The sequence below is a fragment of the Dendrobates tinctorius genome, unplaced genomic scaffold, assembly GCF_039654945.1.
Source record: "Dendrobates tinctorius isolate UK_male_01 unplaced genomic scaffold, ASM3965494v1 ptg000031l, whole genome shotgun sequence".
Lineage (NCBI taxonomy): Eukaryota > Metazoa > Chordata > Amphibia > Anura > Dendrobatidae > Dendrobates > Dendrobates tinctorius.
The window spans coordinates 1101776-1126292 of NW_027361699.1; the positions used below are offsets into that span (position 1 = coordinate 1101776).

The following is a 24517-nucleotide window of genomic DNA, read 5'->3' on the forward strand; positions in this document are numbered from 1 at the left end:
AAACCAAAAACAGTTTTTTTTAAACGCCGTGGAAACCTCTGCAGCATGTACATCTTTGCTGCAGACAAAACAAAAAGATTTTTCTCATCTCAAGGAGACATGCATCATATTCATGATTTTATTAACTAGGATACTTATCACGTAGTGTACTCTATATTTTGCAATTTATGCAGGGTGCAGTATACAGGATACACTATAAGAAAAATTTTTAAAAAAATTCAGAACATTTATACAATATTGTCAAGAAAAATGGGTCCTATTTTGGCACAGCCAAGCATTCAGTTGCCGAACATGATGGTGGAATAGGAAAGTTTCTTTATCCCCAAAGAGGACGCAGTTGGCAAAAACACCTTATGTTACAAGAGGCATACAGAAATTATATTCATATAGCAAATAGCATAAAGGCCCCATCACACTAAGCGATCTCGCTAGCAAGATTGCTGATTTTGTGACACATCAGCGCCAGCGCGATCGCTGTGTGTGATGGGGATCAGCAACCGGCCCCCCTGCCGGTTATCCCTGATCGTGCTCGAGCGGCCTGGGCCGTTTTTCGATCGCTGGTCTCCCGCTGCCCAGCGCGCATCGCTGCATGTGGCAGCGAGAGACCAGCGATCAGCGACGCTGGACGCTGGTTGCTAATGTAAATGTCGGGTATCCAGGAGCCGTGGCTCCAGGATACCCGCTGTTTACCTTCAAAACTGGCTTACACGCTGATTTCCAAGGTAAACGTCGGGTATCCAGGAGTCGTGCGGCTCCTAGATACCCGATGTTTACCTTGGAAACCAGCATGTACGCCGATTTTCAAGGTAAACAGCGGGTATCCAGGAGATGTGCGGCTGGTCCTGATCGCTGGGGCTGTCTATGTGACAGCTCACCAGCGATCAGCCTAACGATGTCCCAGTGATCCCATCATGTCGGATCGTTGGTGGGATCACTGGGACATCGTTTACTGTGACGGGGCATTTAGGGTATAAATTACAAAAGTGAACATTTTTTATATCTATTGAAGTCTTGTTATTTGTATTGTTACCTCTGTCAATTGATTCATATGTCCTTACACACCTCCTCCTTACACAACAGTCATTCATCTTTCATTAATCACAGGTTCCTGTGATTGGTCCTGGATAATTTAAAAATAGACTGTTGATATTCTTGCTATGCTATGATTAAGGGCATCCTGGACTCCAGAAACGTGTCAGTTTTTTACCCTGTTTGTATTTTTTATGGCTTGCTAAATAAAATCCTTGTTTTATTGAGCCGCTGAAAGTGCCTCACTCCCTCTTTCTTCCTTAGGAGGGAGGATTCTATTGACAGATCCCCTTTAAAGTCTACAGCTGACAACATTGAATCACTAAATATAAATATATCTCTCTCTCTCTCTCTCTCTATATATATATATATATATATATATATATATTGTGCAAGCAAAAGGTATGGGTGCCTGTCAACAAGCTGCAACCTCCAACCCACGGTACATGATACTTATGGTACAGTAGTTATAGCACTTTCTGCATGGAGTATGCTATTGTGTGCTGCACACTTTTCTTGTCTGTGCATGTATATATTAATATATATATAAATATATATATATATATATATATATATATATATTCCTCAAGAAAGGTCCACAATTCCCAGGACCGAAACGTCGCTGTATGGGCAACTAGCCAGATGGGCTAATAAATAGCACTTTGACTGGAATTTTCTTGGTGTGCTGCTTTCATCTTGAGGACTATTTTTGATTCTTGGTATATGCCTGGAAGGCTTGCACCCACGTTGTTTGTTTGTTTTTCTGCTGCTTTTTCCCTCTTTATATATATATATATACTGCTCAAAAAAATAAAGGGAACTCAAATAGCCTGTTGCAAACGGAATAGTGTTCCTTTTATTTTTTGAGCAGTTTATATGTATGCATATATATGTATATACAGTATGAGTATATATATATATATATATATATATATATACTGTATATAGTGAGACAGTGAGTGGTGTTTCATGTGAGGGTCGCTGTGTGTTCCCCTCAGGATGTGCACTGAGGCATATTGAGGCAATGATAGTGCATTGCAGTCACAGGCATAGCTGTTATTGCAATGCAAGGTAAAAAGTAAGTATTGGTCTTGGACGTGCTGGTTGTTCAAGGCAGATTTATGGAAAACCTGATCTGGGCTTTTGTGTTTTGAAACAGACTACAGATGGTAGTGGTGCAGTCTGTTTCTTTCCCGGCCTGGGTTTTTCATGTGGCCCATGGCCAGAGATTCCAGTTAAAAGCCCTGAAGTAAAGGGTTTGGGTGTGTAAGGGTCAGGGTCAGTGTCAGTTTGGTGTTTGTTAGAGTGCAGGGCAGAAGGTTCTGCAGAGCTCCACCTGTGTGAGGCAACACAGGCCAGTGGAGCCAAACAGCCAAGTCACCCACGGCAACCGGTCTCAGAAGTAGACTGTCTTGTGCCCCCGCTGTAAACCATAGTTGGACTGGCACTGTTATTGACTGCAATACAGAGGATATGGTTCCCAGCTGCGATCCGGAGGATATTGTGAGCTGTGTTTATTTGAGTTAACCATTAAAGAAACTTTTGCTTTGGAACTTTCCTGGGTCACTGCCTCATCACTGCTCAGTGTGGACACTGCTGCACTACAATATACAGTATACACATATATACACATATATATATATAATGCTTTCAGAGAACATATGACTTGTATACAACTGTATACCACATTGAGAGGAGATTGTCTCCTGGCTTAATGTACCGTTAAGTGATACATGAGCATTTGTCTACACAGGCCGTGTTCCTCATTAATCATCACCCATAATCATATCTAATTGTTTTACATGAAATCATTCACATAAAACATTAAATGTTTTTACTTATGTGAATAAAACAAAGTGAGAATGAAAATTCCAGCTCAGTGTAATAGGTGACCATTAATGCATGAGTCACTCAGACATAATTACTAATTTGTTTCCTCTCCTCCAGCAGTTATAGTAACAAGTTTATTTTATTGAATTTTAGATTCACAAAATAATATTTCACCATGTATGATAAATCTAAAATCTAATTGTGAACTTTACAGCCAGGCATGTTAGTAGGACTGGAATTTATTAATGCAGTAACAGAAATCACCTGTGTATTAAAAAGAAAAGATATGGTTTCAAGGTCATTATACTAGGTCAAAAATTCAGCCTAACCAGTAAAAATATATATATGTTTTTTGCATTTGGCACAGTAAGACCAGCATTATAAGTAGAAGCGTATATGTGTTGGATCTTTGAAGAGTACCTAGAACCTGTCTGTGGATGCCCTTTTAAAAAAATCTGCGCTTAGTCTCAGACTGGTGTTTTGCTATATATCATTTATTTTGAAAAATTCCTTTAATGTTCCTAGCAATATTTGGGCCAAATGTTCAGGTTGTAGGATGCCAGGAAGAAGAGCGGGATCCCAGAGTCCTCCATGGTTCTCCCTCATGCCAGATCTGCAGTGTTATCTTGGAATCAAGAGATTTTAATTAAACCAGTCCTGCTGCAATCCTTTGCTAAGCAGCAGAGAGAAATTTTGCAAAAATTTTACGAAAATCAGCATTTGTCAAAATGTGCATTTTTGTAATTCGCTTCAGCGCAGATTGGGCACCATTTTAATGAATGTTAAAGGGCCATTAAAAGGTTAAAAATAATGGGAGTACTTACTTTACTGCTCACCACTCTGGCCCCTCTGTTCATTACTGACTCCCATTCAGTTCTTGTTGCATCTTCCCTTTGTCGCTGTGAGAACCATCCAGGTCCTCTTTATAGCCGGAAGTCCCAGCCTAGCATGAAGAGGTCCAAGGTTGTAACGCTTATGGCAGTGATAAGGACCAGATGGAGGATGGTGAGAAGCGGAAGAGGCTAGAGAGATGAGTGGTAAAGTGAGGTAAAATAAGTATTTTTTTTACATCTTATATTTCTTATCCTCTGCAATCTGTATAGAACTCAGAGCATAAAAAGGGACATTAGATCAACAGATCTTTTTCTGAGAAAATCCATTTGAATTTTGATAGATCTGCTCATCCCTACCAAATGGTAATAAGAGCGGTTACTGATTGGTAACTGCTTAGAAAATCATGTTTTCCAGTCAGAGGGTATAAATAATTCCTACTGGAATCAACAGATAGGACACGTTCACTGCAAAATTCCCTTCTCGACCTTGAATTTTACCAAATCTTATCCACATGCTGCAGGCAAAGATCTTCACAGCGTCAACATAGAAATTGACCAGAGATGCAAATTTAAAGCAGCATGTTAACTTATGTGGTGTATCGGTAGATATTTCAGAATGTTCAGTGGGGAAGCTAAAATCTGCAACAAATCCCATTTGACACAGATTTAGCTGTGGATCTTCACCAAACTCTTCCACTCCTGAAGAAAAACTTTACATAAATTAAAATAAAAAAAATACTATAATCATCTATATATTTAATCGTCTTATGGTGTCTGTCTTTCTGTAACCGAAATCCTGCCGCACTGATTGGTCTCGGCCGCGACCAATCAGCGACAGGCGCAGCTGTTTGTAATGTTAAGCTGCGCCTGCCGCTGACCAATCAGCGGCAGGCGCAGTCGGGCACAGCGCTCAATCAGGCGCAACGCATCTGTAAAAAGTAGAATTAAAATAAAAAAAGGTTATACTCACCTTCCGACAGCCTCCTTTCCACACGCCCGGCCTCGCGGTCCCAGTAGTGCCTTGTGCCTTAGACCAGAGATGACTTCACTCTCATGAGAGTGCGATGTCATCAGCGGTGTTTCGCGCAAGGCATTACTGGGACCACAAGGCCGAGCACGTGGAAAGGAGATCGCAGGCCGTCGGAAGGTGAGTATATAACTATTTTTTATTTTAACAGAGACCATGCATACCAGGAAAGGGGGGTGACAGGACCACACATACCAGGAAAGGGGGTGAGGGTGACCATACATACAAGCAAAAGGGGTGAGGGGGACCATACATACCAGCAATGGGGGGGACCATGCATACCAGCAATGGGGGGGAGGGGGACCATACATACCAGCAATGGGGGAGGGGGACCATGCATACCAGCAATGGGGGAGGGGGACCATGCATATCAGCAATGGGGGGAGGGGGACCATGCATATCAGCAATGGGGGGAGGGGGACCATGCATACCAGCAAAGGGGGGGTGTGGGGGACCATGCATACCAGCAATGGGGGGAGGAGGACCATGCATACCAGCAAAGGGGGATGAGGGGGACCATGCATACCAGCAATGTGGGGAGGGGGACCATGCATACCAGCAAAGGGGGATGAGGGTGACCATACATAACAGGAAAAGGGGAGTGAGGGTGACCATGTACACCAAGATAGGGGGGTGAGGGGACCATGCTTACCAGGAAAGAGGGGTGAGAGGACCATGCGTACCAGGATTGGGGAGTGAGAGGACCATGCATTCCAAAACTGGAGGGTGAGGGGACCATGCTTACCATGATTGGGGGTGAGGGGACCATGCATATCAGGATTCGGGATGAGGGGACCATGCATACCAGGATAGGGGGAGGGGTACCATGCATATCAGGATTGGGGGGTGAGGGGACCATGCATGTCAGGATTGGGGGGTGAGGGGACCATGCATATCAGGATTGGGGGGTGAGGGGACCATGCATATCACGATTGGGGCCTGAGGGGACCATGCTTACCAGGAAAGGGGGGTGACGGGACCATGAATACCAGGAAAGGGGGGTGAGGGGACCATGCTTGCCAGGAAAGAGGGGAGAGAAGACCATGCATACCAGGATTGGGGAGTGAGAGGACCATGTATTCCAGGACTGGATGGTGAGGGGACCATGCTTACCATGATTGGGGGGTGAGAGGACCATGCATATCAGGATTGGGGGGTGAGAGGACCATGCTTACCATGATTGGGGGGTGAGAGGACCATGCATATCAGGATTGGTGGGTGAGGGGACCATGCATACCAGGATAGGGGGGAGGGGTACCATGCATATCAGGATTGGGAGGTGAGAGGACCATGCATATCAGGATTGGGGGGTGCATTATTGCATTATTATTAAAACTTCATAAATAAACTACATACATATTCTAGAATACCGAATGTGTTAGAATCAGGCCACCATCTAGTCTACTATATAATTGCCTTATTCTGTCTATCTGTCAGTAACCGAAATCCTGCATCTCTGATTGGTCGCAGCCGCCAGGCCGCGACCAATCAGCGACAGGCACAGCTGTTTGTAACTTTAAGCTGCGCCTGCCACTGATTGGTCGTGGCCGGCCACCATCTAGGCCATGACCAATCAGCGACAGGCGGGATTTCCGTTACAAACAGAGAGACTGACAGACAGAATTAGACGATTATATAGTAGACACACGTCTGTATAAGGAGAAATATATAAATACACGTCTGTATGAGGAGAAATATATATATACACGTCTGTATGAGGAGAAATATATATATACACGTCTGTATGAGGAGAAATATATATATACATGTCTGTATGAGGAGAAATATATATATATACACGTCTGTATGGCTGGTTTCACATTTGCGTTTTTTTGCGCTTGAAAAAAACGCATACGTGCGCATGCGTTTTTTCCCCTATATTTAACATGGGTGCGCATACCTGCGCGCTGGCATGCGCACGTATGCGATGTTCATGCGCTGCGTTTTTTTGGGGTGTGCGTTTGTATTTTACAGACGCTACATGTTGCATTTTTTGGTCCTGCAAAAAAGCGCATATGTACATTTTGCGCTAAAAATGGCCATTATAGCCTATGGATGCGCATACGTGCGCACTGGCATGCGCATGTATGCGTTTTTTTAGCGCTGCGTTTTTTTGGTGGTGTCCACTTGTTGTACTAGTTATAAACTTCTAAAGTAAAAAAAAAAAGTCTATATAAAGGAGGTGCCTGCCAAAACTCTGCCACTACTACACTGACAGATTGGAGAGCAGACAGTCACCAAGGAACCCATCTTCTATCAGCGTCAAGAATGTGAGTATATTACATTATATGCCTGTCCTTTTAAATTATGTATGTACTAATGATTTTTATTATTTTTACATGCAGTATGTCTTCAGAATCCGAATATTCCCCATCGCGGCAGGAATTGGCGCAAGCAGACCGTGAGGTGATTATTTTCGTGCATCTGGTAAGTATATCTGCTGCTACTCCAAATCTCTTACTTTTTTTCAACTTTTTTAAGACATCATCATCATCATCATCTTCTGCGGACGGGACTACTGAGGGCGAAGAGCAGGAGCAGCGAAGCCAAGTCCCGGTGGTGATATGGAATGTATGTATCAAATGATTTGTAATGTTCTTTATTTTTTATCTTCTATTTTTACTCTTTTTTATGTTTCTTTTTTTGGTAACTTTTTATTCAATTTACATGTGATTATTCTAATGAATGTGTTTTGTCTAGGTTCCACAACGGGATGAAGACGTCTACCTGGATAATGAGCAGCTCATCAGCCTGGTCCAGGAGCGTGCGCCGTTGTGGGACAGCCGTGACCGGCTGTACAAGGACAATGTGGTGACCCGGCGGCTATGGAATGAGGTGGCCGCAGCGTTGATGGATGGCTGGGACAGCGCCACAGCATCCTCCAAAAAGGCGTTTAGTGAGCATTTCCCTGCTCTGTATTGTGCCGCAGTGACTGTTGTCCTTGACGGCACTGTTGGGTTTCGTGCTAGGTATATTCTAGCAGGAAACCCAACAGTGTCATCGGGCTCTACAGTGACTGCTTTGAGTATTGTATTGCTATATTGTGCCGCAGTGACTGTTGTCCTTGACGGCACTGTTTTTTTTTCCCAACAGTGGACAAAGTCCGAACACGTTGGCGTTCGATCAAGGACCGCTTCAACAGTGATGTTCGTGCTGAGGGCCAGGTTCGCAGTGGATCTGCGTCAAGGACCAGAACTAGATACCGTCACTATCACGCGTTGCAGTTCCTAAGACCAGTCCTTGCCACGAGATTGTAAGTATTATAAATTTTGGGGTTTTATTTTTATTAATCTGTGTTTTTCTAATCCACAGCTGATGCTTCTTGTAAAGGCATGGTAGTAATGATTTTCCTTTCTTCCACAGCACCTGGAGCAGCACCCTGCAACCTGGCCCTGGAGCGGTCCTTCCTCGGACGTCCTCTGACCCGTCCCAGCCATCCGACAGCCATGAAGCACCTTGCAGGTCAGCCACACACACACAGCTGGTGACCAGGAAGCTGGGCCATCAGGTGTTCCCCTGTCCCAGGTCTCTGCCACTGGTTATGCGGGCACTACCCGCCAGCGGCAGAGGGCCTTGGACAGGAATGTCTTGCCCGAGTTTATGCATTTGAGCGAGGCCTTTAATTCCAGCCTCAAGTCACTGTCCGACAGAGTTGAAAGCGGTTTTGCACTCATGGAACGTGGTTTTAACCACTTTGAACACCGCTTCAATTCTGTAGAACAGCGCCTTGACCGTCTGGAGGCCGACCTCAACAGACCAGCACACCATTTTTTTAGTAAGATTGAAAAGGGCATGGTGGAACACCTTAGTCCTGAGCAACAGCTGAATGTGCTGCAGGCCTGCAACAATGCTTTCTTGCAGGCTATGCAGCATAATCAGTACGGTCAGCAGTCAGTGGTGTCATTTCCACCTGTGCCACCATTGACTCGATTCACCTCACTACCGACACCTCTATTCAAAGCCAGGACACCCACCGTTACACCACCACAAGTCTGAGTGCAGCTGATCACTTCACCGACACCACCATGGCAAGCGCTGCTCCTGTCTGGAGCACCACCGCCACTCCCATGCATGCGTGGAGCTCAGCCACCACTAGGCAAACATGGAACAGCCCTGCCGCTACAACAACATGTAGTAGCCCTGCCACCACCACTCCGCAAACCTGGACCATCACTGCCGCCACCAGTCCTCCTGCAAGGACGAGCACTGCCAACCAAGAGCAGCAGCAGCAGCCACCTCAGCAGCAGCAGCAGCCACCTCAGCAGCAGCCACCTCAGCAGCAGCCACCTCAGCAGCAGCAGCCACCTCAGCAGCAGCAGCCACCTCAGCAGCAGCAGCAGCAGCCACCTCAGCAGCAGCAGCCACCTCAGCAGCAGCAGCCACCCCAGCAGACGGGGGACCTACACTCAATATTTGCCCCAAGTTCAAGGCGAAATCAATCAAGGCGGGCATTGGGCCAAAGTCGGTCCAGGCACACAAGCCTACGGCGACATGCCATTACAACAAATGTACCTGAACAGATTTCCTCTCCTCCAAGTGTTCCTAGTTTAATTCCCTTAACTGGACTACCTTCCCTCACAAGTTTTGTTGCCCCTTCCCCTCAAACACCGTCTTCAACTGCAAGTGTTGCATATTCCCTGCACACCCCCAAATTGAAACCATCTGCCCCCAAACGCCGGAAAAAATAATTTTTTGGTTTATTTTTGTGATTAAAAATAAATTTACATTTGTGGTTCACCATTACAAAGTTTCATTAATGTTGTTTGCGCCGCTCACACACACTGATGGGTAAATACATGTTAAAAACCAACCCAATGCCTAGTATAGTCATATGTGAAATAACACGGACTAGTATAGTCATACCAAGGCCTAGTGTAATAACTCGAGTTTTACCAACTTGGATCTGGTTTCATGAAAAACAAACTGTTGAAACTTGTCTAAAAAATAAGTTTCTTTCTTAAAAAGTTTCACCAGTTTGTTTTTTGTGAAACAAGATGCTAGTTGGTAAAAATCGAGTTATTACAGAAGGCCTTGGTATGACTATACTAGGCCGTGGTATTTCACATATGACTATACTAGTAGGCCCAAGGCCTACTATACTCATATTTGAAATACCACGGCCTAGTATAGTCATTCCAAGGCCTAGTGTAATAACTCTAGTTTTACCAACTAGAATCTGGTTTCATGAAAAACAAACTGTTGAAACTTGTCAAGTTTCACCAGTTTGTTTTTCGTGAAACAAGATCCTAGTTGGTAAAAATCGAGTTATTACAGTAGGCCTTGGTATGACTATACTAGGCCGTGGTATTTCACATATGGCTATACTAGTAGGCCCAAGGCCTACTATACTCATATTTGAAATACCACGGCCTAGTATAGTCATTCCAAGGCCTAGTGTAATAACTCTAGTTTTACCAACTAGAATCTGGTTTCATGAAAAACAAACTGTTGAAACTTGTCAAGTTTCACCAGTTTGTTTTTCGTGAAACAAGATCCTAGTTGGTAAAAATCGAGTTATTACAGTAGGCCTTGGTATGACTATACTAGGCCGTGGTATTTCACATATGACTATACTAGTAGGCCCAAGGCCTACTCTACTCATATTTGAAATACCACAGCCAGTTCTTCTGGCCCTGGTCAGCCTGTAATTAAATATTTTTTTGGTGTGGTCCAAGTCCCGGCTGGAGTAGGGTTTCAGTAAGTTTCCGCACATTTGAAAAGCCTCATCGCCAACCATTACAAAGGGCAGTGGCGGAGCTTCGGTGTGAGGAAGAGGCCGTGGCATAGGGAAATTAAATTGGTTGCCATACAACCTCCGGCCCATGTCTGAGTTTTTAAAAGCCTGTGAGTCATTACCACGGCCAAATGCTCCAATGTCCACTGCTACAAACATACATCCGGCATCCGCAATGGCCATGAGTACTATTGAAAAGTACTTTTTGTAATTATAGTACTCAGATCCCGTTCTTTTGGGTTTGATGATCCGTATGTGTTTACCATCAACAGCTCCCAAACAGTTGGGAAAATTGCATACTGTCCAGAATTTGTCAGCAATTTCCATCCACTTTTCAGCGGTGGGCAGGGGCATAAATTCTGGACAAAGAACATTCCAGAGAGCCCGGCAGGTGTCAGCAACAATTCCAGACAAGGTAGAGATTCCAATACGGTACTGGAAGTGTAGTGAAGATAGGGTTTCTCCAGTCGCCAGGAATCTGTGAACAGACAAAGAAGTAAAATTAATATTTATGTATATTATTTTAAAAAACTATAAAATAAAATATTAGTACATTCACGAAAACTAATTACCCAAGGTTTTGAATACTAAATTTAAAAAAAAAACATCAGACCGCACCCCTTGGTTTTTAAATATTACATACCGTAATGTCACCAGTAGCCGTTCCTCAGGAGGAATCGCACGACGGAGCTGTGTGTCCTGTCTCCGGATGGATTGTTGGACACGAGCAAGCAAATCCATGAAACTTTCGTGGGACATCCGGATATAATCTGTAAATTTCTCCGGGTTTGCCTGGAGCTCGCTGTAGAGGGTGTGGTATGCCCCACGGCTCTCCCGGAGTTCAACAATCGGATGTTTCCACATACGCCGCCGCTGCCGTCTTCGCTGCCTCTCTCTCTTCCTTTGTTCATGGCAAGCAACTGCATACGCCTGAGCCATCGCGATGTCCAAATCCAAGTTGAAGTGAAAACTCTTCCAGCGCAGATCCATGGTCACGAGAAGAATCAAGCAAATGTGAAGAATACTGTAGACAGGGTCTATATATTAACATACCACACCCACAATGAAGTCCCATTGGTCTTGTGTGTTGTTGAATGTTTTTTTTTTCTTTCTTGGGGGGTTTTTCCAAAATCTGTAAAAAAACGTAAACGCACAAAAAACGCATACAAACGCACAAAAACGCTGCGTTTTTTTCCTGCATGCGCATAAAAATGCTTGAAAAAAGCGCAGCGTTTGTATGCATTTGTATGCGCTTTTTCTATGCGTTTTTTTGCGCTAAAAACGCGCTGGAAAAAAAAGCAAGTGTGAAATTAGCCTATGAGGAGAAATATATATATATATATATACACGTCTGTATGAGGAGAAATATATATATGCACATCTGTATGAGGAGAAATATATATATACACGTCTGTATGAGGAGAAATTTATATATACACGTCTGTATGAGGAGAAATATATATATATACACGTCTGTATGAGGAGAAATATATATATACACGTCTGTATGAGGAGAAATATATATATACACGTCTGTATGAGGAGAAATATATATACTGTATATACACGTCTGTATGAGGAGAAATATATATATATACCCGTCTGTATGAGGAGAAATATATATATGCACATCTGTATGAGGAGAAATATATATATACAAGTCTGTATGAGGAGAAATATATATATACCCGTCTGTATGAGGAGAAATATATATATACACGTCTGTATGAGGAGAAATATATATATACACGTCTGTATGAGGAGAAATATATATATACACATCTGTATGAGGAGAAATATATATATATACACGTCTGTATGAGGAGAAATATATATATACACGTCTGTATGAGGAGAAATAAATATACACGTCTGTATGAGGAGACATATATATATATACCCGTCTGTATGAGGAGAAATATATATATGCACATCTGTATGAGGAGAAATATATATATACACGTCTGTATGAGGAGAAATATATATATGCACATCTGTATGAGGAGAAATATATATATACACGTCTGTATGAGGAGAAATATATATATACACGTCTGTATGAGGAGAAATATATATATATATACACGTCTGTATGAGGAGAAATATATATATATACACGTCTGTATGAGGAGAAATATATATATACACGTCTGTATGAGGAGAAATAAATATACACGTCTGTATGAGGAGACATATATATATATACCCGTCTGTATGAGGAGAAATATATATATGCACATCTGTATGAGGAGAAATATATATATACACGTCTGTATGAGGAGAAATATATATATACACGTCTGTATGAGGAGAAATATATATATATATACACGTCTGTATGAGGAGAAATATATATATATACACGTCTGTATGAGGAGAAATATATATATACACGTCTGTATGAGGAGAAATAAATATACACGTCTGTATGAGGAGACATATATATATATACCCGTCTGTATGAGGAGAAATATATATATGCACATCTGTATGAGGAGAAATATATATATACACGTCTGTATGAGGAGAAATATATATATATATATATACACGTCTGTATGAGGAGAAATATATATATATACGTCTGTATGAGGAGAAATATATATATATACACGTCTGTATGAGGAGAAATATATATATACACGTCTGCATGAGGAGAAATATATATATACACATCTGTATGAGGAGAAATATATATATATATATACATGTCTGTATGAGGAGAAATATATATATATATACACGTCTGTATGAGGAGAAATATATATATACACGTCTGCATGAGGAGAAATATATATACACATCTGTATGAGGAGAAATATATATATATACACGTCTGTATGAGGAGAAATATATATATGCACATCTGTATGAGGAGAAATAAATATACACGTCTGTATGAGGAGACATATATATATATATATATACCCGTCTGTATGAGGAGAAATATATATATACACGTCTGTATGAGGAGAAATATATATATATATATATACACGTCTGTATGAGGAGAAATATATATATATATATATATACACACGTCTGTATGAGGAGAAATATATATATGCACATCTGTATGAGGAGAAATATATATATACACGTCTGTATGAGGAGAAATATATATATACACGTCTGTATGAGGAGAAATATATATATATACACGTCTATATGAGGAGAAATATATATATGCACATCTGTATGAGGAGAAATATATATATACACGTCTGTATGAGGAGAAATTTATATATATACATGTCTGTATGAGGAGAAATATATATACTGTATATACACATCTGTATGAGGAGAAATATATATATATATATATACACGTCTGTATGAGGAGGAACATATATACTGTATATACACGTCTGTATGAGGAGAAATATATATATATATACACATACACATGTCTGTATGAGGAGAAATATATATATATACACGTCTGTATGAGGAGAAATATATATATATACACGTCTGTATGAGGAGAAATATACATATATTCTGTCTGTCTGTCTCTCTGTTTGTAACGGAAATCCTGTGTCGCTGATTGGTCGCGTCCAGCCGTCCGCAACCAATCAGTGACAAGTGCAGTCCAGCTGCGATTTGGCGCGGAATTCGATTGATGCATGCCACCGCTACCGTCGGGAGATCTGCGGTGCTAGCCACTGATCTCCTGCCACACTGATTTGCTTCAATCAGCGATATTAGCGCAGAATCTTCATAAACTACTTACATATTCTAGAATATCCGATGCGTTAGAATCAGGCCACCATCTAGTCTGACTATAATCATCTGACTTCCATACTTGGTCCGCTGCTGGTCTCTTTATCTTTATGGCTTTGCCTCCTGTGTTACCATTTCGTCCATTTTGACCGCAGTCACATGGAGTGAGACAGCATCATGGAAGGCAGGCTTGTAGAGAGACAAGGAAAGGATCATGCAAGGAAGCTATAGAACAGCTAAGGGCAATAATTTTATTTTTACTGTTTTTTTCTCTATTTTCAGCTTCAAATCATCACCAGCGTATGTACAATTTGATGTGGATTTGCCATTGTGGATGTCTTTGTAGCTTTATCACAAAATTACTATTGACATTTTCCAAAGTAATTCCTTCCCATGTGAGCATACCCTAAAGGTCAATGCAACCCCACCAAAACTACTCATTACACATATTCTTTATGTTTGCAGATGAACCATTGCATCTTTTTCACTAATGGTGCATGCAATTTATTGTTCTAGACCATTTAATCAAAACATTTTGAAATGAGATGTTTATAATATATTTCTGTTTTTAGTGATAGAGAAAGTAGAGTACAGAGATCAAATATTGAGGAGATTATTAATGCTGACATAAAAAACAACTAATTATTTAATGATAATAATAATATTTATATTTTTATTAACATTTATCAGGGTTAATAAAAAATAGCAGATTTATAAGTCTTTGTACTAAGTTTTTGTAAAGGGGCTCGCTCACACTTGCGATGTAATCGGACGAGTGCAATCCGATATAAAAATCTGATTGCACTTGGCCCAATGTTAAACTATGGGGCATGTCACGTCTGTGATTATTTTCTCATGCATCCAAGAATCAGAATGCGCACACCCATATAAGTCTATGGGTGCGTGTGAAACTGCATCCAGATATCACCCGAGTGTAGTGTGATTCCCACAGACAACGGCAATGGAGGAGCACCTGTGCTGTGACTCTCTCATGTGAGAGGATCGGAGCACAGAGCACTGACACTCGGGTCACGCTCGCCACAGAGCTGGAGCCAAGTGTCATTAACATATCACATTAAATGCTCCCACACCGAATGCCATACGCTAATGTGACTCCGGCCTAAGTCTTAAGCCCCCGTCACAAACAGCGATCTCGCTAGCAAGATCGCTGCTGAGTCACAAGTTTTGTGACGCAACAGCAATCTCACCAGCGATATTGCTGTGTGTGACATACAGTATATCAGCGACCGCCCCCCCTGCCGGGTATCGCTGATCATGCTCTAATGGCCTGGACATTTTTTTGATCGTTAGTCTCCCGCTGGACAGCACTCATAGCTGCGTGTGGCAGACGGGAGACCAGCGATCAGCGAGCTGGTGTCATTTCGGACACTGTTCGCACCAGGGTGTCCGGCAGACAGCGGTAATACCCCATCCTACCACTTGGTTCTCAGCGGCGCTGGTTGGTCTTCTGATCCGGCTTGGATTGGGTTAACCAGGTTGTCATTCTGGCTGAGGGCTTAGCCACGCCCTCTGTCTTTAAATTGTCCTGCGTGACTATGGGTGTCGCCGACTATAGCTCTTGCTTTGTGCTAGCGATACCGGTCTGGAGTGGTGGTCTAAGGAGCATACGATTTCTGGTGTAGTATATGCCATCGTTGCCATTTTGCCTCCCTGTGTTGTATTTTTTGGTTGCCCTTGCACATTATTGTATTCTCCTGTGTGTACGTGGTGTGGTGCGTTTCCTTTATCCCTGTCCATACTTATTTGTGGGGTCTGGTGTTTGGTCTCCTCACTGGGTGGAGGGTGGTGGGTTCAGCTTAGGGATGAACAGGAGACAAGGACAGGGTGGAGGCCCAGGCAGGCATACCTTCAGTGTAAACCCTGGGTTGAGGGACAGACAGGGTTTCCCCTAGTCTGAGGGACACCGCAGGGGCCCCGGGGTTTCAGCCTAAAGTTACCTAGGCTTCCCATGACATTATAGTCGGCCCAAAAAAAAAAAAAGGAAAAAAAGGATTATTTACCATGGATCCTATAGTCTCCATAACCAAGCAGCTGGAGGCTCTGTCCATACAGGTCACTGAACTGAGGGGGGCGGTCCAGCAACAAGGCCTGTCAGTTCCTGCTGTGCAAACTGAGGCAGCAGTCAGGGCAGTTGAACCCAAGTTACCTCTTCCTGAACGATTTTCTGGTGATCGCTGTAAGTTCGTTGTATTTCGTGATTCCTGCAAATTGTATTTTCGTATGCGTCCACTCTCCTCGGGAAATGAGGCTCAGCGTGTGGGCTTGGTAATTTCCTTGCTGAGTGGTGATCCACAAGCATGGGCTTTTTCACTACCTTCTGATTCACCTGTATTTGAGTCCATAGACTTTTTTTTTTCTGCTCTTGGTTTAATTTATGACGATCCTCACAGACTGGCGTTAGCAGAGTCTAAAATACGCTCTCTACTCCAGGGTGAGCGACTGGCGGAGGATTATTGTACGGAATTTCATCGCTGGGTTGTGGACACTCAATGGAATGACCCTGCACTAAGGAGTCAATTTTTGCATGGGGTTTCTGGAAGGGTTAAACAAGCTCTGCTAATGTATGAGACTCCCGCCTCTCTGGAGGCTGCTATGGTGCTTATAGTACGCATTGATCGCCGCTTTCGTCAGAGGTCGCAGGAGACATTGCCTGTGGGGGGGGCAGTCTCTGGTGAGGTTGCCTCGGGTGAATCCGTGGAACCTATGCAGATCGCTGGTATATCACATACACATAATAACAAGCATAAATTTCCCTTGCCCAGAAAGCAAGGGGTCTGTTTTTTATGTGGCAAAAAAGGACATTTTATTAATGCTTGCCCCCGGGTACCTAAGAAAGACGTGTCGTTGGAAAACTGCTAGGCTCAGAGGGTTTGGAGGAGTCTAGTCTGAGCCTTTGCATATCCTCCGTGGTGGTCTCCCAGTGTATGCTCCCTGCCAAGGTAGTAATCGGGGGCCAAGAGCTGTCGATTACTGTATTTGTAGATAGTGGTTCAGCCGCTAATCTCATTGATGAAAAGTTTGCGCGTACAGCTGGATTTAAAGTGGAGACGCTGCCTAATCCTATCCGGGTGGTTACCATCAATGCCTCCCCTCTCTCACAAGGGGAGATTAAAGAGTTTGTGGCTGATGTAAAACTCCACATTGGGGTCCTACACTCTGAGCGGGTAACATGTAAGGTGCTCAGTAATTTACCTGCTCAGGTAGTTCTGGGGTTTCCATGGTTGTCTATGCGCAATCCGGTGATTGATTGGAAAACCCAGGACATAATCCAGTGGAGCAGATATTGCCAGGAGAGTTGTCTGGCCACATTTATCTCCACTGTGACTCCCAGCATCCCGGAGCCACTGCTGGACTTTGCTGATGTATTTTCTGAAAGAGGTTGTTCAGAGCTGCCACCGCACCGACCCTATGACTGTGCTATTAGGCTAAAACTGGGGGCCAAGTTACCGAAAGCCAGAATGTTTAATATCTCAGGTCCTGAGAGGCAAGCTCTTAAAGAATACATTGCAGAAAGTCTAAGCAAAGGGCACATCAGGCCTTCATCATCTCCATTGGCGGCGGGGTTCTTCTTTGTCAAGAAGAAAGATGGCGGATTACGCCCGTGTCTGGATTTCAGGGAACTCAACCAGATTACGGTTCATGACCCATACCCGATGCCACTGATACCCGATTTGTTCAACCAGGTGTCTGGTGCCAAATGGTTTTCCAAGCTTGACCTCAGGGGGGCGTACAATCTCATAAGAGTCCGTCAAGGGGATGAATGGAAGACTGCATTTAATACCCCTGAGGGTCATTTTGAGAATTTGGTGATGCCATTTGGGTTGACGAGCGCGCCAGCAGTATTTCAACATTTCATAAAACTTGTCTTTTCTCATCTCTTGGGGAAATTTGTTATTATATACCTTGATGACATTCTTATTTACTCACGCGACCGTGATGCACACATAGAGCATGTTAGGCAGGTATTGCAGTTGCTCAGGGAGAACAAGCTCTATGCCAAGCTTGAGAAATGTGTATTTGTCATCCAAGAATTACCTTTTTTGGGTTATGTATTTTCCGCCTCAGGGTTTAAAATGGACACCGCTAAGGCCCAAAATCCAGCAGGACGTGGCCTCATATGTGTCAGCTAGTGATGGGCGAGTCCTAAATTACTCGGAATCGCTTGACTCTAGCGAGTCCGAGCCCGGGACTCGCTACTCGTTGCGAGTCTAGCGAGTCCAATGTTAATGAATGGGGAAGCGAGTCTTAGCTAGTAATGTGCGATTTACAAATCGCAGATGTGTCTCGGAAAGCGCTTGCATTGGCGATTTGTAAACCCCACTCGCAACAGTTTGTTGCTGCTGTGTCCGAGTCCAAACTCGCATTTGTTTGTCTTATTTAGCGCCGATGAGGCGAGGGAAGCGATTTTCTCTAGCACACACCATGCTTTGAGCAAACAGGAAATAATCCGAGTCGAGTTGACATACGCACACACACACAGAGCAATACAGAGCAATCATGGCCCGTGTCACTGTCAACACGCTGCAGTTGATTGATCTGGTGGAGGCTCAGCCCCTGCTTTGGCTCCCCACTGACCCTGCCTATGGGCATAACATCCAGCGGACTACAGCCTGGAGGGAGATCGCTCAAGTGATGTTCCCTGCACTGCTACGGCCACGACCTCGTCCCTTTGCAACCTCTTTTTTGGGAAATTGTGGTTTTTGTGACATTGTTGACAAATGCACAGTCACCGAGATGGAGTTAGGTGGTGCTGTAGGCGTCACTTGCTGGCGGGGTAAGTGTGTGTGCTGACACCTAGCAGTGAAGCTGCACACTAGTCCCTGCACTGTGCACTGCACTGTAAGGCTTGATCCTCCCTGCCTGCCTGCCTACAGTCTACACAGTACTCCTCTGTCCTCCTGGTAGCTCTCAGAAGAGCTGTTTGGGTTTAATATAAGGAATCTTGAAGTTTCCCTACACTAACTGACAATCCCTATGATCTGCTCAAGCATCTACCTCACCCTGCTCTATCTCAGATCTCTCAGGAATGTAGAGGAAATGGCGGTGGAAAAGGCTTATATACAGCCTCGCCTCTCATACATGACATAGGCATCACGATGGACAGAAGCCAATCATAGTCCTGCCACAACCAACATTACTGAATATGATTGGCTAACATGCTTGTCCATCTAAAAAAGTTTTCTGACCTAACACGCTAGGCTGTCTCGGAAGCTTTGTAGGAACATAACAGATTCTATATTTGCGAGTCCTGAATCCAGTATACAGGACTCGGGATTCGTAGACTCGCTCAGACTCGCTCACAATCGCTGTGTGTTGACATAGGCTGTCTTGGAAACTTGTAGGAGCATAACAGATTCTGTATAAGCGAGTCCCGAATCCAGTATACAGGACTCGGAATCATACTCACTCAGACTCGCTCAGACTCGCTCAGACTCGCTGTTGACAGCGATGTGATATAGCGAGTCTAGCGAGTGAGAAAAAAAAACTCTGACAAAACTAGGATTGGCATTGACTTGCATTGGACTCGTTACTGTGCGAGTAATCACTGGGAGACTCGCCGAGTAACGAGTCCAGCGAGTCCCTTACTATTCGCCGAGTAACGAGTCCTAGCGAGTAGACTCGCCCATCCCTAGTGTCAGCCTGTACCACGTGCACACGGGCCAAGACAACACGCTCCCGTCCTGCTGGCACGTTGCATCCTCTCTGTATGCCCAGTAAGCCATGGACTGAGATTTCCATGGATTTCATTACGGATTTGCCCTCCTCAGCTGGGAACATGGTCATTCTGGTAATAGTTGATCGGTTCTCTAAAATGTCGCATTTCGTTGCTTTGCCATCTTTGCCCAATGCGAAGACCCTTGCTCAGGTATTTATTTGCGAGGTGGTCAGACTTCATGGTGTCCGTCTGACATTGTATCTGATAGAGGTACACAATTTGTGGCAAAATTTTGGAGAGCTTTTTGTTCACGCCTAGGGATTAAATTGTCTCATTCATCGGCTTTCCTTCCGCAGTCGAATGGGCAGACTGAGCATATGAACCAAAACCTGGAACAATACTTACGCTGTTTTGTGTCTGACAATCAGGAAGAGTGGTCGGCGTTTCTTCCTCTGGCTGAATTTGTGATAAACAATCATTGTCAGGAATCGTCTGGTGAATCTCCTTTCTTTTGTGTTTATGGTCAACATCCCCAATTCTGTACCTTGCGCCAAGGGTGCTCTGCGGGCGTCCCTGAGGAGGACCAGTTGGGAGCACAATTGTCATCCGTTTGGAGGAGAGTAAAGCAGCGCTTGCTGAATGTAGGTTCTAGGTACAAACGTGTGGCTGATGGTAGATGTGTGCCAGGTCCGGACCTGTGTGTGGGTGATTGGGTGTGGTTGTCTACAAGGAACATCAAACTCAAAATACCATCGCTTAAGTTGGGTCCCAGGTTCATTGGTCCGTTTAGGATTTCCGCAATTATCAACCCTGTGGCATTTCGTTTGGAGTTACCTGCCGTATACAAGATACATAATGTGTTTCACAAGGCGTTACTTAAGGCTACTTTCACACATCAGGTTTTCGGCGTCAGGCGCGATCCGGCGTCGTGCCGGAATGCCGGATCCGGCAAATGTTTTATAAACCTGATGTGCCGGATCCGGTTTTCTGCCGGATCCGTCTTGTTCTTGACAGACAAAACCGGATCCGTCTCATCCGGTTCATCCGTTTTTCTATCCGTTTTTCGACGGATTACGCCGGATCTGGTTTTTAAAATTGACCCTTGTGGCCTTCCGAACGGGATTGGCTACTGGAAAACTATATATAGCATGTTCCTACAGCCCTTCTTTGACAGGTTGTAGTGGGCAGAGCTACTGAGCATGCTCAGACCAAAAAAACCGGATCCGGCCACCGGATCCGGCTTTCGCCGGATCAGGCGCATTGCGGCGCTCATAAGCTTTCATTGTGTGAAAAAGCCGGACGCGTCGGATCCGGCGTGTCCGGCTTTTTCACCGGAGACAAAAAACGTTACAGTACCCGTTTTTTCCAGACGCCGGATCGCGACACATTGCCGGATCCGGCGAAAACCGGATGAAGCGCATGGCCATCCGGCGCGATCCGGCGCAAATGCAAGTCAATGGGGGGGAAACCGGATCCGGCATTGCATTTCGCCGGATCCGGTTTCTGTCAAAAGCGCCGGATCGCGCCTGACGGCGAAAACCTGATGTGTGAAAGAGGCCTAAGAAAGTCGTGGGTGCTGTTGATGTTTCTTCCATGCCACCACCTCCCGTCTTGGTGGATGGCACGTTGGAGTTTGAGGTGTCCAAAGTGGTTTACTCTCGGGTAGTGTGTCGCACTCTACAGTGCCTGGTCCACTGGCGTGGCTATGGTCCTGAGGAGAGGACTTGGGTGCCGGCTTCGGACATATATGCGGACCGACCGATTACAGGGTTTCATCGCCGCCATCCGGACAAGCCGGGTCCTCGACATTGTGAGGTTCCTGGGGTCCCTCGTAGAAGGCGGGGTACTTCATGTCAGACACTGTTCGCACCAGGGTGTCCGGCAGACAGCGGTAATACCCCATCTTACCACTTGGTTCTCAGTGGCGCTGGTTGGTCTTCTGATCCGGCTTGGATTGGGTTAACCAGGTTGTCATTCTGGCTGAGGGCTTAGCCACGCCCTCTGTCTTTAAATTGTTCTGCGTGACTATGGGTGTCGCCTTCTATAGCTCTTGCTTTGTGCTAGCGATACCAGTCTGGAGTGGTGGTCTAAGGAGCATACAGTTTCTGGTGTAGTATATGCCGTCGTTGCCATTTTGCCTCCCTGTGTTGTATTTTTTGGTTGCCCTTGCACATTATTGTATTCTCCTGTGTGTACGCGGTGTGGTGCGTCTGAGGGACACCGCAGGGGCCCCGGGGTTTCAGCCTAAAGTTACCTAGGCTTCCCATGACAGCTGGACGCTGGTTTCTAATGTAAACCGCGGGTAACTAAGGGTGTGTGTCACTTAGTTTCCTGCTGTGTACCTTAGTTACCAGCGCGCTGGTGCAGGGAGCTGGTAACCAAGGTAAACAGCGGGGTTCTAAGTGCTGTGCGGCACTTAGAAACCTGTTGTTTACCTTGGTTACCAGCTCCCTGCACCAGCGCGCTGGTAACTAAGGTACACTGTGGGTAACTAAGCGACATGCACGCTCGTTACCATCGTCATCGCTGTCCTAATCGCTGCTGCGATCTGCCTGTTTGGCAGCTCACCAGCGATCATGTAGCGACACTCCAGCGATCCTGACCAGGTCATATCATTGTCGGGATCGCTGGTGCATCGCTATGTGTGATGGGGCCCTTACACTCCTTGCTGTAAAGTATCCCACTTCCCTAATTGTAACATAACATGCTAAAAATACTTTGTTGCATCAATGAATTGGTGGTGACAGCATGGCTCAGACCTCAGTTTATCATGAGAAAGGTAAATTCTTGCATTGCACAAGTGAAATATCCCAAAAGAGAAAGAACTGCATGCATTACATGTTGAATGAAAGCCAAATTATACAAATGTTATTTTACTGGCCTTCAGTGGCCTTGCAAGAAAAAAGATGGTGAAGATTGACTTTTCAACATAAATAATGTATGCAATGCTTCCATTCCTATATCCCTCTTGTACTGAGTTTTGTTAATTTTCTCAGTGCACACATACAGCTCCCTTCACTGGCAATATTTTAATTAGACAACATGAGAGTTGTTGCTCATGTTCTGTATGTGGTTTTGAAGAATTATAAGTTCCAGGCAATGCTAAAGATCTGAGGAATTTGCTACACAAGTATCAGATATTGTTGCTATTCCATAAAAATAATTCATCAATGTCTAAAAATTTTAATGAAAATGTTGAGAACATATGCTAATTTGTAAAAAGGCTACAAGTATGACAACAAGAAAAATCAGTTGACATCTGCAACTTGACTTCTGACAAATAAAAACAAGATACAATGCTAGATCGATTGCAGAATGGACATCAACAGCACCCAATGGACATTGTAGACTTAAGGCCCCATTACACATAACGATGTCCCAGCGATCCCATGATCCGACATGGATGGGATCGCTGGGACATAGTTAGGCTGATCGCTGGTGAGCTGTCACATAGGCAGCCCCTCCAGCGATCAGGACCAGCGAGCAAGCTGGCTTCCAATGTAAACAGTGGTTATCTAAGAGCTTCACGGCTCTTAGATACCCGCTGTTTACATTGGAAGCCAGCGTCCAGCGTCGCTGATCGCTGGTCTCTCGCTGCCACATGCAGCGAAGCGTGCTGGCCAGCGGGAGACCAACGATCAAAAAACGGCCCAGGACGTTCGAGCGCGATCAGCGATACCCGACGGGGGGGTGGTCACTGATACATGTCACACACAGCGTCACAAAATCAGTGATCTCACTGGCGAGATCGCTGTGTGTGACGGGGCCTTTATAATGGATCCACTGGATTCCATAATTGTGTTTGCGGTTGTGTCAAACCAAACAGTTACAATTTCCCTGAAATGTGATGGAATCTGCAATGAAATTTCCATTACAAATATGAACATGGCCTAACAAATCAAACATTCTGACAGTTTTGTTTTGACTATGGATCTGATAACTCCCAATTTCACAAATCTATAAGAATTACTGGCTTTTCCTCACTTCCATTTGTTAGCTTTCTTTGACAACCAATCAAGGTGAGGCAATCCTAACATCAGTCTTAATATGTAGAGACACATCTGACTGAATCAAAGGCCTTTCTTGAAAATTATATATCAGTCAATGTGTAGTAGATTCTGTGATTGGACGTTAATCCAGGGAACTAGTCTGATTGTTGTATGTGGAGTCACAAAATAATTTTTCCACCAATGTGAGGCAATTAGCATCTGACTCATGGGGTTTTCACCTTCCTCTTGATCAACATGTTAGCTTATAGGTTGAACTCGATGGATTTGTGTCCCATTTCAACTCTGAAACTATGAAACACATGAACTCATGATGCACACTTGTGTTACATATAGTAAGATATGGATTAATTACCTTACCATAGTTAACATTGTGCACTCTATAATCATGTTGTATACCAGTCGAAGATAACATAATAGCAATGCATATTGTATATATTTATATCAGTGATCTGCTTCCTATTGCTGATGTAAAAATAAAATGCTTAGACACGAGCTGATCGATCCATGGAGGATCGAGTTTGAGTCATATTTCTTGAAATTTGTGGTTCTAAATAATTTTGATTACTTTGCGATTCGGTTTTCAATATTTCGAGAGAAAAAATGCCTGGCCTGAGCCGTAAAGGTTTGGCAAATGTTAAAAAAAAACAAGCAAAA

General features: G+C 44.0%; 1 protein-coding gene across 9 annotated transcripts in view; it reads right to left on the minus strand.

Moving 5' to 3' along the window:
* The window catches only part of LINGO2 (leucine rich repeat and Ig domain containing 2), a 2318940-nt gene that overhangs the window by 140738 nt on the left and 2153685 nt on the right, over positions 1-24517 (minus strand). For 2 of the 9 annotated variants that reach the window (XR_012231562.1, XR_012231559.1), the window contains exon 9: positions 1800-3881. The exons of the other annotated variants lie outside the window; for them this stretch is intronic. The gene's annotated coding sequence lies outside the window, so the exon portion shown is untranslated. Of the gene's footprint in view, positions 1-1799; positions 3882-24517 lie in introns of those variants that run through there. 9 annotated transcript variants of the gene reach the window in all.